The sequence below is a fragment of the Prionailurus viverrinus genome, chromosome E2 (genome assembly GCF_022837055.1).
Source record: "Prionailurus viverrinus isolate Anna chromosome E2, UM_Priviv_1.0, whole genome shotgun sequence".
Classification (NCBI taxonomy): Eukaryota; Metazoa; Chordata; class Mammalia; order Carnivora; family Felidae; genus Prionailurus; species Prionailurus viverrinus.
The window spans coordinates 42,367,304-42,387,296 of record NC_062575.1 but is presented as its reverse complement, the minus strand read 5'-3'; the positions used below and the strand labels follow the sequence as shown (position 1 = coordinate 42,387,296).

Genomic DNA, 19,993 nt, shown 5'->3' with positions numbered 1-19,993 from the left:
CTGGAGTAGAACTGGAGAGGACACAGCCTCCCTCCTGGAAGTGAATTTAAGATTCTGTGGCTCAGGTCAGTCTGGGTTCTTCCTGGAAATCGAGAACATGCAAACTGGAGAGCCGTGGATGGCCATTTTCCATAAGGGTGTGGAGGGAGCCATTCTTCCCAGGGGAGACGGCAGCAGGTGTGGGGACCACAGGGAGAGACAGACAGACAGACATGATGTCCCAGAGCGACCCAGACAGAGGCTGCTTCTGGAGGCAGAGTGGTTCCTCCCATCCTTGGGTTGTCTGATACCCATTTTCACCATATGTTAACATATCATTTATGAAAGATCAAATAATAGAATAACAGTAAAAAGAACAGTGTCAAAGATTTTCTTTAACACCTTAATTAGTGTAGGGACCAGGAAGATGCTACAAGTGACTCAAAGTGCATTTGAGGAACCAGGTACTTTAGGCATTTTCTTTCTTTCTTTCTTTCTTTCTTTCTTTCTTTCTTTCTTTCTTTCTTCTTTCTTTTTCTTTCTTTCTTTATCTTTCTTTCTTTCTCTCTCTTTCCCTCTCTCTCTTTTCTTTTCTTTCTTTTAAGGTAGGCTCCATGCCCAGCGTGGAGCCCAACATAGGGCTTGAACTCACGACCCTGAAATTGAGACCTGAGCTGATCAAGAGTCGGACCGACTCTTAACTGATTGAGCCACCCAGGCTCCCCTGGGCAATTTTAATAACGGAATTAGGGTAGGATTGCTGGTTTAGATAGTTATCTGGTTTATTTCTTACTGGGCCATAGCCATATCACCTGGGATGATTTTTCCACTGCTCAGCAATTATTTGCGTATCTAACTGAGAAAAGTCTCTGAGTTCACATCTGCCCGAGCAGAGCTGTAAAATAGTCAAGTTCAATAGAAAGGCAATAGAAGGACATCTAGCAAATCTCTTTCATCTATTTTCAAGTTTTGAGTAGCTTTCATAGTGCTTAAAAATAAATCCCCCCTTTAATCTTACCTGAGAGGACTTTGGGTGCTCAGAGCCTACAGGACTGGTGGGACGGAAGGGGAGCCAGCAGCCAAGGCAGCCAGGCACGAAAGACTTTCTGAAGGGAGAGGGATTCTCAGCTGACCCAGCACCAGCCCCAAGAGAACATTCAGACAAATATCAGTGGTTTTTAGGTCATTATAAATTAACCCATCAAAGTATCAAGCAACTGGTGTATTTGAGAATGCGCCTCGTGTTTACAGCCAGGTTGGAAGTGCAGTTGGTCCTTGAACAACACGGGGGCAGGGGCTCTGACCCTCATGCGGTTGCAAATCCACGTATAACTTGTGGCTCCCCCGCACGTAACTGCTAATCGCCTACTGTTGACCGGAAGCCTTACCGATGAGGCATAAACAGTCCCTGTACACATATTGCGTACGTTACATACTGTATTATGGCAATAAGGTGAGCTGAAGAAAATGTTGTTAAGAAAATCATAAAGAACAGAAAGAAGATGCATTTACAGGCCTGTACCGTATTTATTTTAAAAATCCGGGGGCGCCTGGGTGGTTCAGTCGGTTAAGTGGCCGACTTCAGCTCAGGTCGTGATCTCGCAGTTCGTGGGTTCCAGCCCCACGTCGGGCTCTGTGCCGACAGCTCAGAGCCTGGAGCCCGCTTCGGATTCTGTGTCTCCCTCTCTCCCTGTCCCTCCCCCGCTTGTCATCTTTCGCTGTCTCTCAAAACTGAATGGAAAAAAAAAAAAAGAAAGAAAAGAAAAAAATCCTAGTAGGACAGACCCATGCTGTTCAAATCTGCATTAAGGGTCAACTGTGTACCCGTGTGGAAGTTCTCTAAGACGGCTCTGCAGGACTTCACCAGTGTAAACAAACACCCTGAAATTCATTCTGCCCATATCGCGCGATCCGCAGGCAGCGAATGGCAAGGATGTTGTGGAAATGGACCAGACCTCCACGGTCAGAGGAGTCCACCTGGACTCTGCGGATGATACTTTCTGTGGCCAGTTTGCTACAGGCTCTGTCTCCATCCCCCTGGCAGAACGAGATGATCGAACCGGGTTGCTGTAAGGACATCAACGAAAGTGACACTGAAGAGTATGTGGCCTTAGAGCTAGAAGAGAAACTGTGTCACCCAGTTCCCAAACCAAAGAGAGGCTTCTTCTACAGAGTCCTCAGTAGAGGGGCCCCAGGAGCGCGCTCTCGGTGTGTGACCCCATCTGTGAACAGCAGTAAACATGTGACACCTCATAAACGTAAAAAAAGAAAAAAAAAAGTGTGTTGCTTTGTCCTAGAAATCTTTATAATCATACAGGTTATTGTAACTTAGGGAGAGAATGAGATACTTTATGAGAACTAGCAGCAATGATGACTAGGGCAAAAATAAAAAGAGGAAGAGGCACATTTGTGCTTTCAGAGATTATTCTTTTTAAAATTTTATTTACTTATTTTAAATTTGTTTTACTGTTTATTTTTGAGACAGAGAGCCAGAGCGTGAGCAGGGGAGGGGCAGAGAGAGAGGGAGACAGAATCTGAAGCAGGCTCCAGGCTAAGCTGTCAGCACAGCACCAACCATGAGATCGTGAGCTGAGCCACCCAGGCGCCCCCATTCTTTTTTTTTTTTTAAGTTTATTTATTTATTTTGAGAGACAGAGTGAGCGGGGTTGGGGCAGAGAGGGGGACAGAGGATCCGAAGTGGGCTCTATGCTGACAGAAGAGAGCCCACTATGGGGCTCAGACTCAGGAACCATGCGATCATGACCTGAGCCGAAGTCAGATGTTTAACGGACTGAGCCGCCCATGCGCCCCCATAAATTATTCTTGATAGTCACACCCAGTGTGGTGGTTTCTCCTACCACAGAGACTCTCTCCTGGAAACCGGGCATTATGGGATGGTGTCAGTTACCCGGGCGGCTTCACAAACCAGCCCCCAACACTATGACTTACTATTTCTCATAGTTCCAGGGGTCGGCTGCGTTCAGAGGGGGGATTCTTCTCCAGGTGTCACCTGGGCTTTCCCACGTGCTATAGTTCTCTGGCAGCTGGAGGGTCCCAGATGGCCTCCTCAGCGGCTGGGGCCTCGGTGTTGGCTGTCAGCGGGGGTCTCGCTCCACTGGGTCCCGCGTCGCTTGGGAGTCTCGTGCAGACTTGCTCACGTGGCAGCAGGAGCGTCCCAAGAATTGAAGAGGAAGCTGCAAGGCATCTCCCCCACCGCCCCCTCCCCCTACAGCTGCTGCATTCCATCAGCCAAGCTTGCAAAACCAGCCTAGGTCTCAGTGGTGGAAAAATAGACCCCACCGCTTGATGGGAGGAGCCACGAAGTCACATGGAGAGGGGGCGTGGCCCCAGGGAGGAAGACCCGGTTCTCGCTGTTGGGCAGGGGTCTCATCCTCGCCAGTTGGTGGTTATGGGGTTGAGCATGAACCAGGCATTAGGCACTTAGGCTACTGCTTAATTCAGTCAGGGCCACATATATGGGAGGATTTTAATAAACCTTTACTGTACTGAACCAGACTGAGTGAATTTAGACCCAAACCGAGTGTTTCTTCTTGTTTTCTAACCTCCAGAACCTTACCTTGCACCCTCGATGGACCACAAGCCCTGGAAAAGGTATTTAAAGGACTGGGTAAAACCCTTTCCAGAATTTTTCATTCTACTTAATTTTAACAAATAGTATATATCTCAGCTAATGAATATTTCAGTCTTTCACATATGAACCAAAAATGTAATTATGGATTTGATTTTACCCACGTTTGCTGCCTGCAGTAGTCAGTGATCACAAATCGCATTAAATGAAAGGTGAACTCCATTATAGTATCTGCAAAATGGAGCTTAATAAGTTTTGTAATTATGGGGCAAATCTATGCAAATTGCAATTTTTATTAGGCAATTTTCCATCTTCATCTAGACTCTAATAGTCTATTAGACTGGTGGCAGTTCAGTGCTTTTATTAAAGAAGTTCTTTAACTTCCTTTGTGTTTGGTTCCTTATAATGAAGAAATTGCATTTGGGGGTAAAATGGTCACAGGCCTGATTTACTTATCTTTTTCAATCTTATTACAAATAGGAAACTGAATTCTATGTTAATTATTCAGCTAAAACTCTATAGAGCCAATTCAGGTCCATCTTATACAGAGACTAAGAACTTAAGAGAATTTTGTGCCAAAAAGAAAAAAAAAAAAAGAAATCTTACAATCAAGGTCTTTTCCATTTATTGTTCCGTGTTGGAATGTTGGCCGAAAAAAAAGGACTTAATTTTAAAATCTTGACCAGGTCAACTTTTTTTTGTCTTAAAAGTGCTTCACCTGTTTGGTGATTATGAAGCTATAAATCCTTTTATAAACTGGAAATTCAAAGTTGACAGGTAAAATTCACCATCACACTACCCTTTTCTGCACTACTTTATGGCTGTGCTAAGGTTTTATGATACATCAGATCCAGAAATTCTGTGTTTAGCTATTGGCTATTTCTATGTGCAGTATGGGAGGTGGCTGAGGTAGGACAGGGCTGGGCTCTGTCCCGTGCTCAGTTCAAGATTTAGAGCATGAATCTGGTCTAGAAACAGAGGGCGTGACAGATGGGGCTCATACTGAATAACTCCCGATGCCGCAGAGCTCACCTGACTGGGCACATTCATGTGCATACTGTTGGTTTAACTTTAAGAAGATTTTGTGCCAGGGGCCGATGTCTCCGCAGCGCTTTAGGCTTTCAGTATGACTGTCTCATTCAACAGAAGACTGTGCAGACAACCTCTCCCTTGGTGATCTGGGCTTCCTTGGGATCCATGATCCAAGAGAATTATTAAATTCACCAGTATCCATATTGTTCCCTCTTTCAAGCTACGACTCTTGCAAGCTTTTGCTTCCGCCTTCCTGTCCTGTTAAGGTCATAGGGAACATTAATTTAATTGAGACTTAACTCGACGTGTGTTAGTGTATTAGTATTGTGTGTTAGTATCTTTCTTCACTGATGTGTTCGCTAATTTCAGCTGGTCTAAAATTTCACTAGTGAATTCTACCAAGCATTTAAGGAAGAAATAATACCAGTTTTCAACAATCTCTTCCAGAATACAGAAGTAGTGGGAACACTGTAATTCATTCTACGAGGCCAGCATTAACTTCATATCAAAACCAGGTCTGCGGAGCCTGGGTGGCTTAGTTGCTTAAGTGTCTGACTCTTGATTTGGGCTCAGATCATGACCTTACAGTTGTGAAACCGAGGCCCAAGTTGGGCTTTGCACTAGGCATGGAGTCTGCTTAAGATTCTCTCTCCCTCTCCGTCTGCCCCTCCCCTGCTTGAGCTCATTCGAAAACAAAATAAACCAGGTGAAACATTACAAAACAGGAAAACTGTAGGCCAATATTTCTCATGCTTATGGACTTAAAAATCCTTAACCAAATATTAGCAAATCAAATTCAGTGATAAATAAAGTTATACGGCACAATGAAGGGGGGCTTACTCCAGGTATGCAAGGCTGGTTCCACATTTGAAAGTAAATCAACGGTATTTACCATATCAAGAGTCTAAAGAAAACAAAATCATGTGATCATATCCACAGATGCAGAAAAAGCATTTCACAAAATCTAACACCCTTTCGTGATGAAAATTCTCAGCAAATTAGTAGATAACTCCCTCCCCCTGATGAAAGACATCTACCAAAAAACCTACAGATGACATGATACTTATGACGCTGGAGAAACTGGACACCTACCTCCTTAAAATGGGGAACAGGGCAAGGGTACCTCATTCATCACTCCTATTCTACAGCATATTGGAAGTCCTAGCTAGTGCAATAAGACCCAAATGGAAAAAAGGATACAGATTGGAAAGGAAGATATGAGATGATCTTTATTCACACATGATATGATTGTCTGTGTAGAAAACCCTACAGGGGCGCCTGGATGGCTCAGTCGGTTAAGCGTCTGACTTCAGCTCAGGTCATGATCTCTGAGTCCGTGAGTTCGAGCCCCGCGTCAGGCTCTGTGCTGACAGCTCAGAGCCCGGAGCCTGTGTCAGGTTTTGTGTCTCCCTGTCTCTGAACTTCCCCTGTTCATGCTCTCTCTCTCTCTCTGTCTCAAAAATAAATAAACATTAAAAAAATAAGAAAATCCTACAGAATTTACAAAAAACAAAAACAAAGCAACATAGACCATACGATCCAGTAATCGTGCTGCTAGGTGTTTCCCCAATGACTCGAGAATGGATGCCCGTACAGAGGCTGGCACACTGATGTTTATAGCACACTGTAATCATAATCACTCAAAACTGGAAGCAACCTACTTGGAATACTTTCTATTCACCAGTAAAAGGGAACGTACTATCCAGCCACACAAAGCTATGGCTGAATCTTAAAGGCTTATCGCTGAGAGAAGACAGTCTGCAAAGGCTACATACTGAATGAGCCCAACTGCGTGACGTTCTGAAAGAAGCAAAGCTATAGAAATGGTGAGCAGATCGGTGGTCACCAGGGGTTCGAGTCGGGGGTTGGACGGGTGAAGCACAGGGGATTTTTAGGGCGTGACACTCTTCCGTGTGACACTGTAATGGTAGTGGGTGGATATATGACACTCTGCATTTATCAAAAACCACCAGGTGGTTTCTGTCCACTTTTAAGTTTGAAAAGTGCAGATTCACCATGACCCACATCCCCAGAGCGCCCTGCCCCTCTTTTGCAGCCCCAGGACAGAGGGAGAAGGGTCCTGTCCAACCATCAACTGTCATATCCCTCCAATCCTTGTCACCCCAGTTTGGGTCACTGGCACGTCAAGGACAGGAACCCTTCAGGTGATCAGTCTAAAAGCCAACCTGTGCTTTTTAGAGATCTTGCTCAGGCGGGAAGCCGGTTTGCATGTTAGTCCAACTACTCAGAGACCACCGAACGGCCAGAAAGCCCATGAGCCATGTGGAGCCTCTCGGCCACTTGGAGAGAGAAGTCCCCACCAGCGCCTCGCTGCCGTAGCCATCCTGGCCCAGGTTTGCCAGACACGCGAGTGGAGAAGTCCTCACAAGATGCCAGCCCGAGACATCACCTCATGCAGCAGCGTGGGGGCTGGAGGACCAGGCAGCTGAGCTCAGTCAGCCCACAGACTGTGAGACATAGAAATAAATAGTTGTTCACTGCACTTCAGTACTGGGGGGATCTGTAAGGCCGCATCGGATAACCAGGCCAGGGCTCTCAGCCTTTACCGCGTTCTGGGGACACCTGCAGAGTTGCTCTGCTTCCCCCAAAGAGAGAAATGCCTGAAATATCAGAGAACAGTGGAAAACATCTGCAGGCGGCACTCGCAGGTCACCGCCGACCGTCGCTCCAGGCCACTCCTCGTCCCCCGCGCCGGTGCTCCGGCAGCGGAAGGAATGAACAGCTATTTCATTGTCAGTGGCCCGTAGCTAGTTCTTCACCTCTCTTTCTTCCGGAAGAGGGAAAACAGTGCTGTGGTTATCGGGGAAAGAAGGGTGACGACGTCATGCGGTTCTGGGGCAGGCGCAGATAGAGCCACCTGTTCGGCGAGGACCAGAAAGGACCGCGCGTGGGACGTAGGCACGCATGTTACGAAAATGGGGGCGGGGAGTGCAGATCGAGGAGGCACCCTGGAACAGGAATTAGATCACACGACTGAAGAGACACTGAGATGAAACCTCCCCAAACCCTCCAAGAAATTAAGCAAGGCACACGCGTCTGTGTAGCAGGAGTTCAAACAAGAGAGGGAACAATACAAGAGCATCAAACAGCAGAGAGAGAAGGAAAGCAGATCTTGGAGAATGAGTTGGGAGGGGGGTAGCTTTATGAGGTGAAAACTGCCTCGGGAGCGCCTCGGAATCACATCTGTGCGGCTGCCACGGGGATGCGGGGGAAACCCAGGAAGGGCAAGGGGCCGAGGCGGGGCAGGCGTATGGGTGGCCGGCCTGGAAGCTGATGTGATGACACAACAGCCCTAGGTTTTCCTGGACAGAGCAGGACACGTGTAGCAAAACCAAACGTACAGATAAGACGGAAGGAAGGAACGTAGTTTGCACACTAGAAAGGATTCTCTTCCTGTAATGAGACAAATCAGCATAAAGCCATTGGGCCCAGCACAAATTCTATGAGCATCAGGGCAGGATAAGGTCAGCTCGTCGTGGGGAATTTCCGGCGGGCCTCAGACTTCCCTCCGAAACTCAAGATGCCAGAAGAGGATGGAACCGTCGTCTGCAGACTACGGCGGGGCAAGGCAACTCGCAAATGCTCCTTAAACGACATGCTTGCGTTGATGGAATACATATTAGAAGAGGAATCAAAATAAAGAACTTATGAATGTGGAGAATGAAGTTTGTGGTGAGGCTTGAATAGAAATAAACAAAATGACTAGGTTAACATGACTGGCGGTCATGGCCATAAACCGGCGTCTCCTGTGAAAATGTTACCAGTTTTACATTCTGTCACTTAATTCAAGAAGCAGAAGAGATCACAGAATTCCCTGCTGGTGCCGTCAGGAGTAGTGGAAGGAGAGAGAATGGGAAGAGCTTAGCCTCTTTGCTTTTTCTAGGAGGGGAGTGTCTTGTCTGTTTAGGCTGTCATAGCAAAGTACCACATACTGGGTAGTTTATAAACAACAGACATTTTTTTGGTCACGGTTCTGGAGGCTGGAAATCTGAGGTGAGCGCACCAGCATGGTTGGGTAAAGGCTCTCTTCTCCCTGTGTCCCCACATGGTTGGAGGGGCTGGGGAGCTCTCGGATGTCCCTTTGATAAGAACCCTAATCCCACTCATGGGGGCTCCACCCTGATGACTTAGTCACCTCCCAAAGTTCTCATCTACTAATACCTTAATCTCGGGGGGCTAGGATTGCAGCACAGGAATCTGGGAGGACACAAACATTCATGCCAGAGCAGGGAATCTAAAGCTAGTAGTTGGTTTTGAAAGCTAATAAATATGCGTTGACTTTTTCATACCTACCCCTAATTTTATTTTATTAAAACAAAAATTTTTTAAAGATTTTATTTTTAAATAATCTCTGCACCCAACGTGGGGCTCGAACTCACAACCCCGAGATCAAGAGTCACAGGCTCTACCGACTGAGCCAGCCAGGCTCCCCTCAAACCCTAATTTTAGACAATCATAAACTTTAAGAAGTTCCGTCCACATATGTAGAAATAATAGAAGAAAATCACTTCTCCATCTTCATATGCATTTATGTACTCGGCCTGACTGGTTTTGAGAGAGATAAGTTGTCCCTGTCTGCTGCTATCCTCATCGCTCTCCACTGTCTCCTTGTGGATTTTCTTCATACATTCCAATGCTGTTATTTGGTGCCCGAAAGTACATGATGGTGGGGGCGCCTGGGCGGCTCAGTCAGTTAGGTGTCCAGCACTTAATATGGGCTCAGATCATGATCTCGTGGTCTGTAAGATCTAGCTCTGTATCAGGCTCTCCGCTGACGGTACGGAGCCTGCTTGGGATTCTCTTTCTCTCTCTGCCCCTTCCCTGCTTGCTCACTCTCCAAACAAACAAACAAACAAACAAACAAACATTAAAAAAAATTAAAGTAGAGAGCACTTCTACTTTTGGGATCATGCTCTTGACGTAGTCAATCACGCTCAAAGAACAAGAAAGTTTTTCAAGCATTATTTGCAAGAGCAAAGACATTAGAAAAATTGAAAGATCGGTTAACTGAATTGTGGTATAGCTACCATTTTGATGGCAAGGGGAAGAATTCCAGCTTGAAGGAACTTTAGAAGGAAAGGGTTCACCACCCTGTGGGGGTCGCCAGGTGGGACTGGAACCTGGGTCACAAATGCAGCTAGGATTCTCTCACTCCTCCCCCTCTCTGCATGCTGGCTCTGACTTCTCCCCGGCTTCCTTCCCTTGGACGACAGCGTGGGCTCAGGCAGCACTGGGCTCGTGCCTTGGAAGCCAGCAACCAAGGGCTACGTATGAGGTCCGTCTTCAAAACCGACTTCCTGGTTTGGATCCAGAATTTCCATTTCCGTTTCAACGTTTTTTTGTTTTTTTTGTTTGTTTTTTTTTTTTTTCAATTTTTATTTTTGGGACAGAGAGAGACAGAGCATGAACGGGGGAGGGGCAGAGAGAGAGGGAGACACAGAATCGGAAACAGGCTCCAGACTCTGAGCCATCAGCCCAGAGCCCGACGCGGGGCTCGAACTCACGGACCGCGAGATCGTGACCTGGCTGAAGTCGGACGCTTAACCGACTGCGCCACCCAGGCGCCCCTCCATTTCCGTTTCTACTCATGCCAGTGCGCGCGCCTTTGTGGTCATTTTACTCTGCTGGCAACACACCAGTGCAGCCTGTGCTCCCTACGTGGGGGCTCTCCGACCGCAAAGAGCAGGAATGTTCCATCTGTGTTCCAGCCGACAGCGAGACCCCTCTGTGAGAGGTCCGAGCGTCCGACCAGCTCGTCCTGGGTGGAGACAACGGCAGTAGGGAATGGTGATTCCAATGACAAATCTGTTCCCTTCAAAGGCTAAGACGTTCTTCTTATAACAAACATCTCTCCGCTCAGAGGTTGCAAGTTTAATTCAGAATTTGTACTCGTAAAGGAATCTCGAAAGATGCAGATGTCCTGCAAAGGCAATGCAGCGTAATGGTTAACGGCGGACTCTGGAGTCAAGCCGCTTGAGTGGGAACCCCAGCCCCAGCCCGGACTAGCTGCGGGACCTTGAACAAATGAAGTGGTTGAGTTTTCTCATCTGAAAATGGGATTTATAATAGCACCTTTGTCATAGAGTTGTGGTGAGGATTAAATCAGTTAATATATGTACGGTGCTTAGAGGGATCCCTGGCAGATAAATGATGCCATGTGAATGTTAAATGCAGTAAATACAACAGAGAAGAAGAAATAGAATTAGTGCCTGAGTGCCCTCCATTTTTCTCCTTACCGGAGGGTGTGTTGATTTCCGTCAGCCTGTGGCTGTTCTATCTTTATGTACTGAGAGTGAAGGAATAACTTTGGAGACGAGATAGAGAACCTGGTGTTTAGTTCCTAATTCTCTGGATGGAGACAGTGCCTCTTTTGACCCAATTTAGAAATTCCTGCGCACCACGCAGTAGGTTCTGGACTTGATTGGATGGAACTTTTACATCTCCCCCTTTCCGGGCACACTGTAAGGTGCACTTTGGGGCCCCCTGGTGGTTGAATGGGGCCGTGGCACTATTCTGGCTAATGAGTTGTGAGCAGAAGAAACATGGGCAGAGCATTTATTCCTAGTGTAAGCCCCCCCCCCCCCCCCCCCCCGCCGAAGCCCCTCTCCCTCTACCAAAGTGACCAGCCACATCCCCACAGGACCTTTTCATCGACTGGTCTAGGAGGAGGGACAGCATGATGGAGAGTAGTCAACCTGCTGGATATGTAGCAAGAATGGGAAATAACCATTCGTCGCTTTAAGTCACTGAGAGTTTAGGGTTGTTTGCTTCTGCAGCAGAATCAACTCTATCCTGAAGACATAGAAATTGTGAAGGGAGCATTCCACTTGTATAAGATTACCTTGCTCTCCATTTCCCCGTTTTGGGGCCCAAACCCTCGCCAGAGTGGAATTCGCACAGTGGTGAACACACTGTGGATACCCAGAAGCTGGTGTATGATTGGTGGACGTCATATATTTTATGCTGGAGATTTGCTTCCGTCGGACCTCTAAGGTCTCCACTTAGCTATTATTAGAACATAAATTGGAATAGGCTGCTTTGCGGTGACAAGGAATATAAAAGTTGGTAACTTAGAGGCACTTCATTTTGAAGCCATTCGGACAGCTCCCATTCAGGTGTTACAGCAGAAGAGTTATAAGAAGTGATGGGGAGGAGGGGGCGGAAAGCACACGTGACGAGTTTAAATTCTGCTGGCGTCACCCTGAGGGGACCCCAGCCATCGTTTACTACATGATGAGTGTTGAAGGAAGGCAGATGCTTTTTAGCACATCAGTGTCCAGGGATGGTTTTCTTGTAGACTACAGAAGGGGCTGAGTAAGGTCATGGTGTAGTCCATTATTGGGTGTGGAGCCGGCCAAGTTCAAAGTCATCAATTTTTGTAGTGACTCCTCTCAGCTGCCTTACAAAATGTTTCTTTGCCTGCTACGCACCATCTTCTTAAAGGCTTCACTCTGTAAAGTCGATGCTCTTACTGCATGTGATTTAAAAAATTTTTTTAACGTTTATTTATTTTTGAAAGCGAGAGAGACAGAGCACAATCGAGGGAGGGGCAGAGAGAGAAGGAGACACAGAAGACGAAGTGGGCTCCAGGCTCTGAGCTGTCAGCAGCCGCTGACGCGGGCCTCGAACTCACGAGCCTGGAGATCGTGACCTGAGCCCAAGTTGGACACCCAACTGACTGAGCCACCCAGGTGCCCCTGCATGTGGTTTTTAATAAAGACCATGTTCCTAAGAGCAGTGAAAGGCTGGAGAAGAAGCTGGAGAGGCAGCATGAGCAGATTTGCATTTAGAAACAGCTCTGCAGTGTGGAGGCTGGATGGTGGACTCGGGAGTAGGTGCAGACAGACAGAAGGCTGCTGTAGAACTCCAGGCAAGAGGCGATACTAGTCTGGTAAAGAGGATTGTAAGTTGTGGTGAAGAGGGAGAAGTGGATGGGTACCAGAGATGCAGAGGAAGGAAAGTGACTTACGGGTACATTGGATCCTGGGAACAAGGATGGTCATATGGTTTCTGGCTTGGACAAAAGGATGGATGAAGGCACCATTCACAGAGCTGGATGCGGTGGGTTGCATGTGACCTGTGAATGGGATCTCATTTGGACAAAAGGTCTTTGCAGGTGTAATTAAGTTAGGATCTTAATTTTTTTTTAATGTTTATTTATTTTTGAGAGAGAGACAGAGACAGAGCATGAGCGGGAGAGGGGCAGAGAGAGAGACACACAGAATCCGAAGCAGGCTCCAGGCTCTGAGCTGTCAGCACAGAGCCTGACATGGGGCTCGAACCCACCAGCCGTGAGATCATGACCTGAGCCGAAGTCGCACACTCAACCGACAGGTGCCCCAAGTTAGGATCTTAAGATGAGATCCTCCTGGGTTTTCCCAGGTCCTTCTACGAGGAAGGCAGAAGGAGATTTGAGACCTGTAAGGAGGAGAGGAGAAAGCCATGTGACGATGGAAGGAGCAGCTGTAAGGCGAGAGTAAGCTGGAGCCACCTGCAGTGGGAGGAGGCAAGGAAGGATTGTCCCCGCCCCGATCTAGCCTGTGGAAGGGGGCTTGATTTCGGACTTCTGTCCTCTGAAGCCATCAGGGAATAAACTCCTATTGTTTTAAGCCACCAAATTCGTGGCTTTGTTACAACGGCCCCAGGAAACAATACACCCTACACTAGAGAACACTGACAAAGAAACAGGTTGGTGGAAGAAATAATGAGCTTGGTTTTGGAAATGTTGAACTTGAAATGTTGAGACATCAGGGAAGAGACGTCAAGCGGGCCAGTACGGATGCAAGTCTAGGCTGGAGCAGCCAGTCTGTGAGCCAGGATGTGGAAGGGCACCAAGGGAGAGGAAACGCAGAGTGAGAAGGGAGGCCCTAGAACCACGGCCTGAAGGACTCCAGCACGTGAAGGAGTGAGTAGTAGAAAATACACCTGCACAAGAGCTGGAGAAGGGGAGGCCAGAGAGGTAAGAAGATGCAGAATAGCATGGTCTTAGAAATAGAAGGGAAGGGGTGTTTCAGAAAGGATGGAGTGGTGCCAGCGTTCGAAATGAAGAGAACACGGGGCACCTGGGTGGCCCAGTTGGTTACACGTCCGACTTCGGCTCAGGTCACGATCTCACCGTTGGTGGGTTCGAGCCCGGGCTCTGTGCCGACAGCTCAGAGCCTGGAGCCTGCTTCGGATTCTGTGTCTCCCTCTTTCTGCCCCTCCCCCACTTGCTCTCTCTCTCTCTCTCTCTCTCTCTCTCTTTCTCTCTCAAAGGAAAAAAAAAACACAAGAGAACGCAAAGATTTAAAATGGTCACTAGATCTCATAAAGTCGTTGGTGACACCAGCAAGATCTCTGCTGGTCAAGTAATGCTGCCATCTTGCAGCGGTTTGAAAGTGACAACAGGCAGGCCCTCTGCGGGGAGAGAGAGGGCATTCGGACCATTAAATAAAGGTTCGAAAGAGATAGATGTTGGAGACAGAGGATAAGTGAGGGTTTAGATTGGTTTGCGGTTTTTGTTTGTTTGTTTCTGCGGGAAGAGTCATGAGCACGTGGAAAAGCTGACGGAGAAGATCCCAGCTGACTTGAGGGGCTGACTGTGTAACAAAAGAGGGATAATCGATTATGCCCGCGTCCTGAGAGGAAGGATCCAAACGGGAACCGCACCACAGGTGGAAGGAAGGGCAGCTCCTGCCGCAGGAGGAAAGCACAGTAGGTTGGTGGTGCAGAGGAGCAAGGAGGAGAGGAGAACGTTCTCGGGCCGAGGCTCCTGTCTTCTCTGTGAAATAGGAAGTGAGGCGTGGGAGGCCCCCCGTGAGGCCTCCGGGCGCTGTGGGCCTGTCTGATCCCTCCCTGGAGTGTGTGCTGCACCTAGTGACTTGCTCCCACCAAATACAGTGTGGGAGGGTAATGGCTGCCACTTCGGACGGCAGGTAATCTACAAGGTGGGGGCTTCTGTCTCTGACTCTGTCACGTGTATGTGCGCTTGAGGAAAGCCAGCCACCGTGTCGTAAGCTGCCCCGTGGAAAGGCTCACACGGCGAGGAACTGAGGGCGACTTCTCGCCAGCAGCCTGCAAGGAGCGCAAGACTGCCAAACACCATGGGATCGAGCGCGGAAAAGGATCCTACCCCAGAAGAGACCTTCGGCGGAGACCACGGACCCCAACAGCTTGGCTGAAACCTCGTGAGCCCTTGGCCGGGGGCGTCCAGCTAATCCAGGCCTGGGCTCGTGAAGGACAGAAACTATGAGACGACAAGGTGATTTTTATGTGTTAAGCCACTAGGTTTTAGGGTCATTTGTTACACAGCAATAGATAACTGCTACACAGTTTTATCTCCTGGGAGTGTAGGATGGAGTGGGGGCAGGGGGGCGGCGGTGGTGGCTAGAAGTTTAAAGAGGGGAGACTTGAAGGGTGCCTGGCTGGCTCAGTCGATAGGCCTTGCGGCTCTTGATCTCAGGGTCGTGAGTTTGAGCCCCATGTTGGGGGTAGAGTTTACTTAAAATTAAGTTTAAAAAAAAAGAGGGGAGACTTGAAGTGGTTGTGCAAAGTGAGACAAAGTGTAACACAATCGGATTTCTCGGCTGTAAGGAGATTCCATATGTGCTTAGCCATCACGGCTTTCGGGTCGAACCAGCTTGCCATGTCAGATGTCATGGGTTGCTATTAAGTTTTTTCTAGCGGGAACTTCTGTTATGCCTTGGTGGGCCACGGGAAATACAGCCCCCTTAGTCCTTCCATGACATCTTTAGGGACATCTATTCAGTCAGCACATTCGCTGAGGACCTATTATGTACCAGACCCTCTTTATTCATCAAGAAGTACTATGGAGTGTCTAACCGGTGCCAGGCATTCTGGACACCATTCTAGCATGGGGCATGGAAGCAAGATGGTAATGCATGCTAAAAAGAAAAGGAGAATAAGGGATAGAGTGAGGGGGGGCGGTCTTGTGTACTCGGGGGCCAGGGCAGCCCACAGTGGGATCCGGAAACAGACAAAAGAGCAGTGAACAAGACAAAGTCCTTGGCCTGCTGAAACTTACATTCTAGAAGAGGAAACAGAAAATAGAACAAGCCAAGCGGACTGAGCCATGGCAGGGGGCCGACTTGGGCTGAGCAGGGCGGGCCTCTCCCAGAAGGCGGTGTCTGAGCAGAGGTGAGTGCAGCGGGGGAAGGAGCCGGCAAGTGAGAGGGAAGGTAACCACAGGTGGAGGGGTTGGCCCGTGGAAGTGCTCTCGGATGGGGCCAGGCTCGGAGGGCTCCCGTGGTGGCCAGTGCTCTGGGAAGTCAGATTTGCTCTGCGCTAATGGCGCGAGGCGCTTCAGAGTGGTCGTGGGGTAGGAAGAGGGGGGCAGAAGTGTCTATGAATGGACGGTTCAGCCACATGAGGGGTAAACATTTTATACCATAGTGTGAAAAGAATAATCACACGAGCCAGGCTGCCTTTTAAGAAGTGTCAAAATTGCATTAATAACAGCAATAAATATTTATTAGGTGCTTAGTCCGTGCCTGGCACTGTTCTAGGAGCTTTAAATTATTAACTGATTTAATCCTTTCAAAAACCTTATGGGATGAGACTATTGATCTAATCTATTTACAATTCAGGAAACTGAGACACAGATAGTGTGCCCAAGGTCACCGGGACCTTGTTGGCAAGAGACCACAGGACAGAATCCTTCACCATTGCACTGCCTTCCTCCAAATCTCTTGGGATAATATTAGAAAATATTAGCAAATGATGTGCATTATAACTTTGAGGGAGTGCATTACATATGTGAAGGGAAACCTAATTTCAAATGTCTTTTTTTTTTTTTAAAGGTTTTTTTTTTCAACGTTTATTTATTTTTGGGACAGAGAGAGACAGAGCATGAATGGGGAAGGGGCAGCGAGAGAGGGAGACACAGAATCAGAAGCAGGCTCCAGGCTCCGAGCCATCAGCCCAGAGCCCGACGCGGGGCTCGAACTCACGGACCGCGAGATCGTGACCTGGCTGAAGTCGGACGCTTAACCGACTGCGCCACCCAGGCGCCCCTCAAATGTCTTAATGTAACAAGTACTGTTAGATTCTTGGTAGTCAGAAGGCAGCTTAGATTTTCCAGACGACTCAGTACTTGTTTTGTGTTAGAATTCTTAAAATATCACACGCCGAGTTTCCATATTACCCTAAAAGATTAGGTTATTAATGGGCTAATGATTTATGTCGAAATCTCAGCTAATATGCTGAATCCTTTAAAATACTGCCAATCTGGAAGAACTCAAACTGAGCATGGATGGCAGTAATTCTTTATGCTTCATAGTTTTTGCTGTTACCTATCAGGTTCCAGTACCGTGCATTTTATTTTCTTGGTTAGTTTTGAGCTCAGTCTGTTAATGACTGATTTTCATTTAACTTAAAAAAAAAAAAAATAGACTTCACTTTTTTCGAGCCGTTTGAGGTTCATGGTGAAAGTGAACAGAAAGTACAGATTTCCCGTATGCGCCTCCCCTGGCCAGCACCCCCTCCCCCTAACACCGTCCCCCTCCCCCCCCCCCCCCCCCCCCCGCCAGCTTCCTCAGCCGTCAACATCCCCCACCAGAGAGGTGCACCTGTTACATAAGGTGAACCTGTACCGACACATCACCACCACCCAGGGATCACCCTGGGTCCATAGTTTACATTGGGGTTCAGTCTTGGTGTTGTGCATTTGTGGGTTTGGACAAATGTGTAATGGCAAGTATCCACCATTACGGCATCATGCAGGAGTCTCACTGCCCTAAACCTTCCCTGTGTTCTTCCTATTCATCCTTCCTCCCCACCTGCTTTCTGGCAAACACGGATCCCTTTTGCTGTTTCTGTAGTTTTGCCTTTTCCAGAATGTCATATAGTTGGAATCGTACAGTATGTAACCTTTTAAGACTGGCTCCTTTTTCTTAGTAGCGTGCATTAAAGTTCCTCCATGTTCTTTATGGCTTGATAACTCATTTCTTTTTTTTTTTTTTTCATTTTCTTTAATTTTTTAATGTTTATTTATTTTTGAGAGAGAGACAGAGCACGAGCTGGGGAGGGGCAGAAAGAGAGGGAGACACTGAATCCGAAGCAGGCTCCAGGCTCTGAGCTGTCAGCACAGAGCCCAACGTGGGGCTCGAACCCATGAACCATGAGATCATGCCCTGAGCCGAAGTCGAACGCTTAACTGACTGAGCCATCCAGGTGTCCCAATTTTATTTTATTTTCAGACAGAGAGAGAGAGAGCACGAGCAGGAGAAGGGCAAAGAGAGAGGGAGAGAAAGAGAGAGAATCTCAAGCAGGTTCCCCACTGTCAGCATGGAGCCTGATGTGGGGCTCGAACTCATGAACTGTGAGATCATGACCTGAGCCAAAACCAAGAGTCAAATGCTGAACTGACCGAGGCACCCAGGTGCCCCTCTTTTTTAAGAAGCCTCCCTCCACGAGCAACGTGGGACTTGAAATCGCCACCCTGAGATTACAAGTCACGTGCTCTACTGATGCAGCCAGCCAGGCACCCCAACAGTTCACTTCTTAGCGCTGAATAGCCTTCCATTGGCTGGATGTGCCACACTTGATGTCGGTTGCTTCCGGGTTTTGGCAACTACGAACATAGCTGCTGGAAACTTCCACGCACAGGTTTGTGCGTGGACATAAGTTGCCGACACATCTGGGTAAACACCGAGGCGCGTGTGCGCTGGGTGGTGCGGACTGGGAGGCAGAGAGAGCGGCCCACTTTGGAGTGACACCCCTGCGTTAGGAGCAGGACACCGGGTAAGGGGAGTAGCTTCTGGTCTTCCCAGCCTGCCCTTCCTGGTATGGAACCTCTGCCTATAAACAGGGCCTGGCGTTTTGTGTGCCGTCCTGAGCCTCCACCCTCTTGGCCACGCTTGCCTGGAACTTCAACTCTGCAACCTGTCACTGGGGCTGCAGGTGAGAAATCCTGGTGAGCTGCCCCTCCTGGAAAGACACGCGGCAGGAAGGGAGCCGGAGGACAAGGGGCCCCGCGGTCTTGGCGGCACCTGCCTGGAGCGGCTTCTGTCACTCTGAACTGGGAGGGAGGAGGGGGAACCGGCTGTGGCTCAAACGCCAAGTTTCGATAGATTTTCTTGAATGAAAATCTATCGTTTTCTGTAGGCCCTTAAGATAATCCCCTTAAGATCCAGGTAAGACTTTAAAAGGTTGGTTTTTAAAAATAACGTTCCCAGTTATGCTCGTGTCACTGAGCAGCAGGTTCGCAGATTCCTCCTGCTGCCACTGTGGGATTAGAACCCTCTGGAGAGGTTGTTAATAACAAATGCAGTTTTATGAAGACACTGATTCTCAAAGTATGGTACATAGCTACGTCTGCATCCATCCATCTATCTATCATCTATCTATATCATCTATCGAGAGGGAGAGAGAAATTGCTCTAAGGTTTACACTATGCATCTTTACACCTTCAAATAATACTATATCACTTCAGGTGAATTATAAGAACCTTACAACAGGTGGAGACATGGGCGGAGAAAGAGCAGTAAACGGAATATGTTATGGCAAAGTAGAAAGACCAACAGCTAAATATTGGAAGAGAAAGAAGAAAGGGAAAGGTAGGATGCGATCACTGATTGGTGAGTAGATAATGGGTGAGAATCAACATGTATCTTTATTTTTTTATTTTTTAGGGGGTGAGAGAGAGCGCACGTGAGCAGGGTAGAGGGGCAGAGAGAGAGAATCTAGGCAGGTTCCACGCCCTGTGCGGAGCCTGACATGGGGCTCGATCCCATGACCCTGGGATCGTGACCTGAGCTGAGATCCAGAGTCAGACGCTCAACTGACTGAGCCACCCAGGCGCCCCGACACAAATCTTTATTTTTTTTTTTTAATTTTTTTTTCAACGTTTATTTATTTTTGGGACAGAGAGAGACAGAGCATGAACGGGGGAGGGGCAGAGAGAGAGGGAGACACAGAATCGGAAACAGGCTCCAGGCTCCGAGCCGTCAGCCCGGAGCCTGACGCGGGGCTCGAACTCCCGGACCGCGAGGTCGTGACCTGGCTGAAGTGGGACGCTTAACCGACTGCGCCACCCAGGCGCCCCCCGACACAAATCTTTAAAACTGAGGTGCTGGATAGCAAAAGTTCAATGAGTTTTTCTCACTTATGCCTAATAAACAGCACCAAAGGTACAAACACCAAGGTAACCAGTGGACCCAAACGCAAGTTTTCCTAAATATAGAAAATAATTTTAGAAGCTGACACACCACGTAATGAAACACAGTAGATACGACACAGTAATAACAAAACAACATGAGAGCATTAGACAAAACATATCAGTAAATGTTAATGAGTTTAATTTGACTAAACAGCTATTAAAAAGAATGAGTAAAATCTGAGAAGATACGGGATGATTTCTAGGATATACTGTTA

At 47.9% G+C, this 19,993-nt stretch overlaps 1 long non-coding RNA gene across 1 annotated transcript in view; it reads left to right on the top strand.

The window, feature by feature from the left end:
- Nucleotides 1-19,993, top strand: part of LOC125152472 (uncharacterized) — a 32,997-nt gene continuing 13,004 nt past the window's right edge. Inside the window, exons 1-2 of the long non-coding RNA XR_007147211.1 lie at nt 1-65; nt 3,549-3,591. This is a non-coding gene — a long non-coding RNA (uncharacterized LOC125152472). The remainder of the gene's footprint in view (nt 66-3,548; nt 3,592-19,993) is intronic.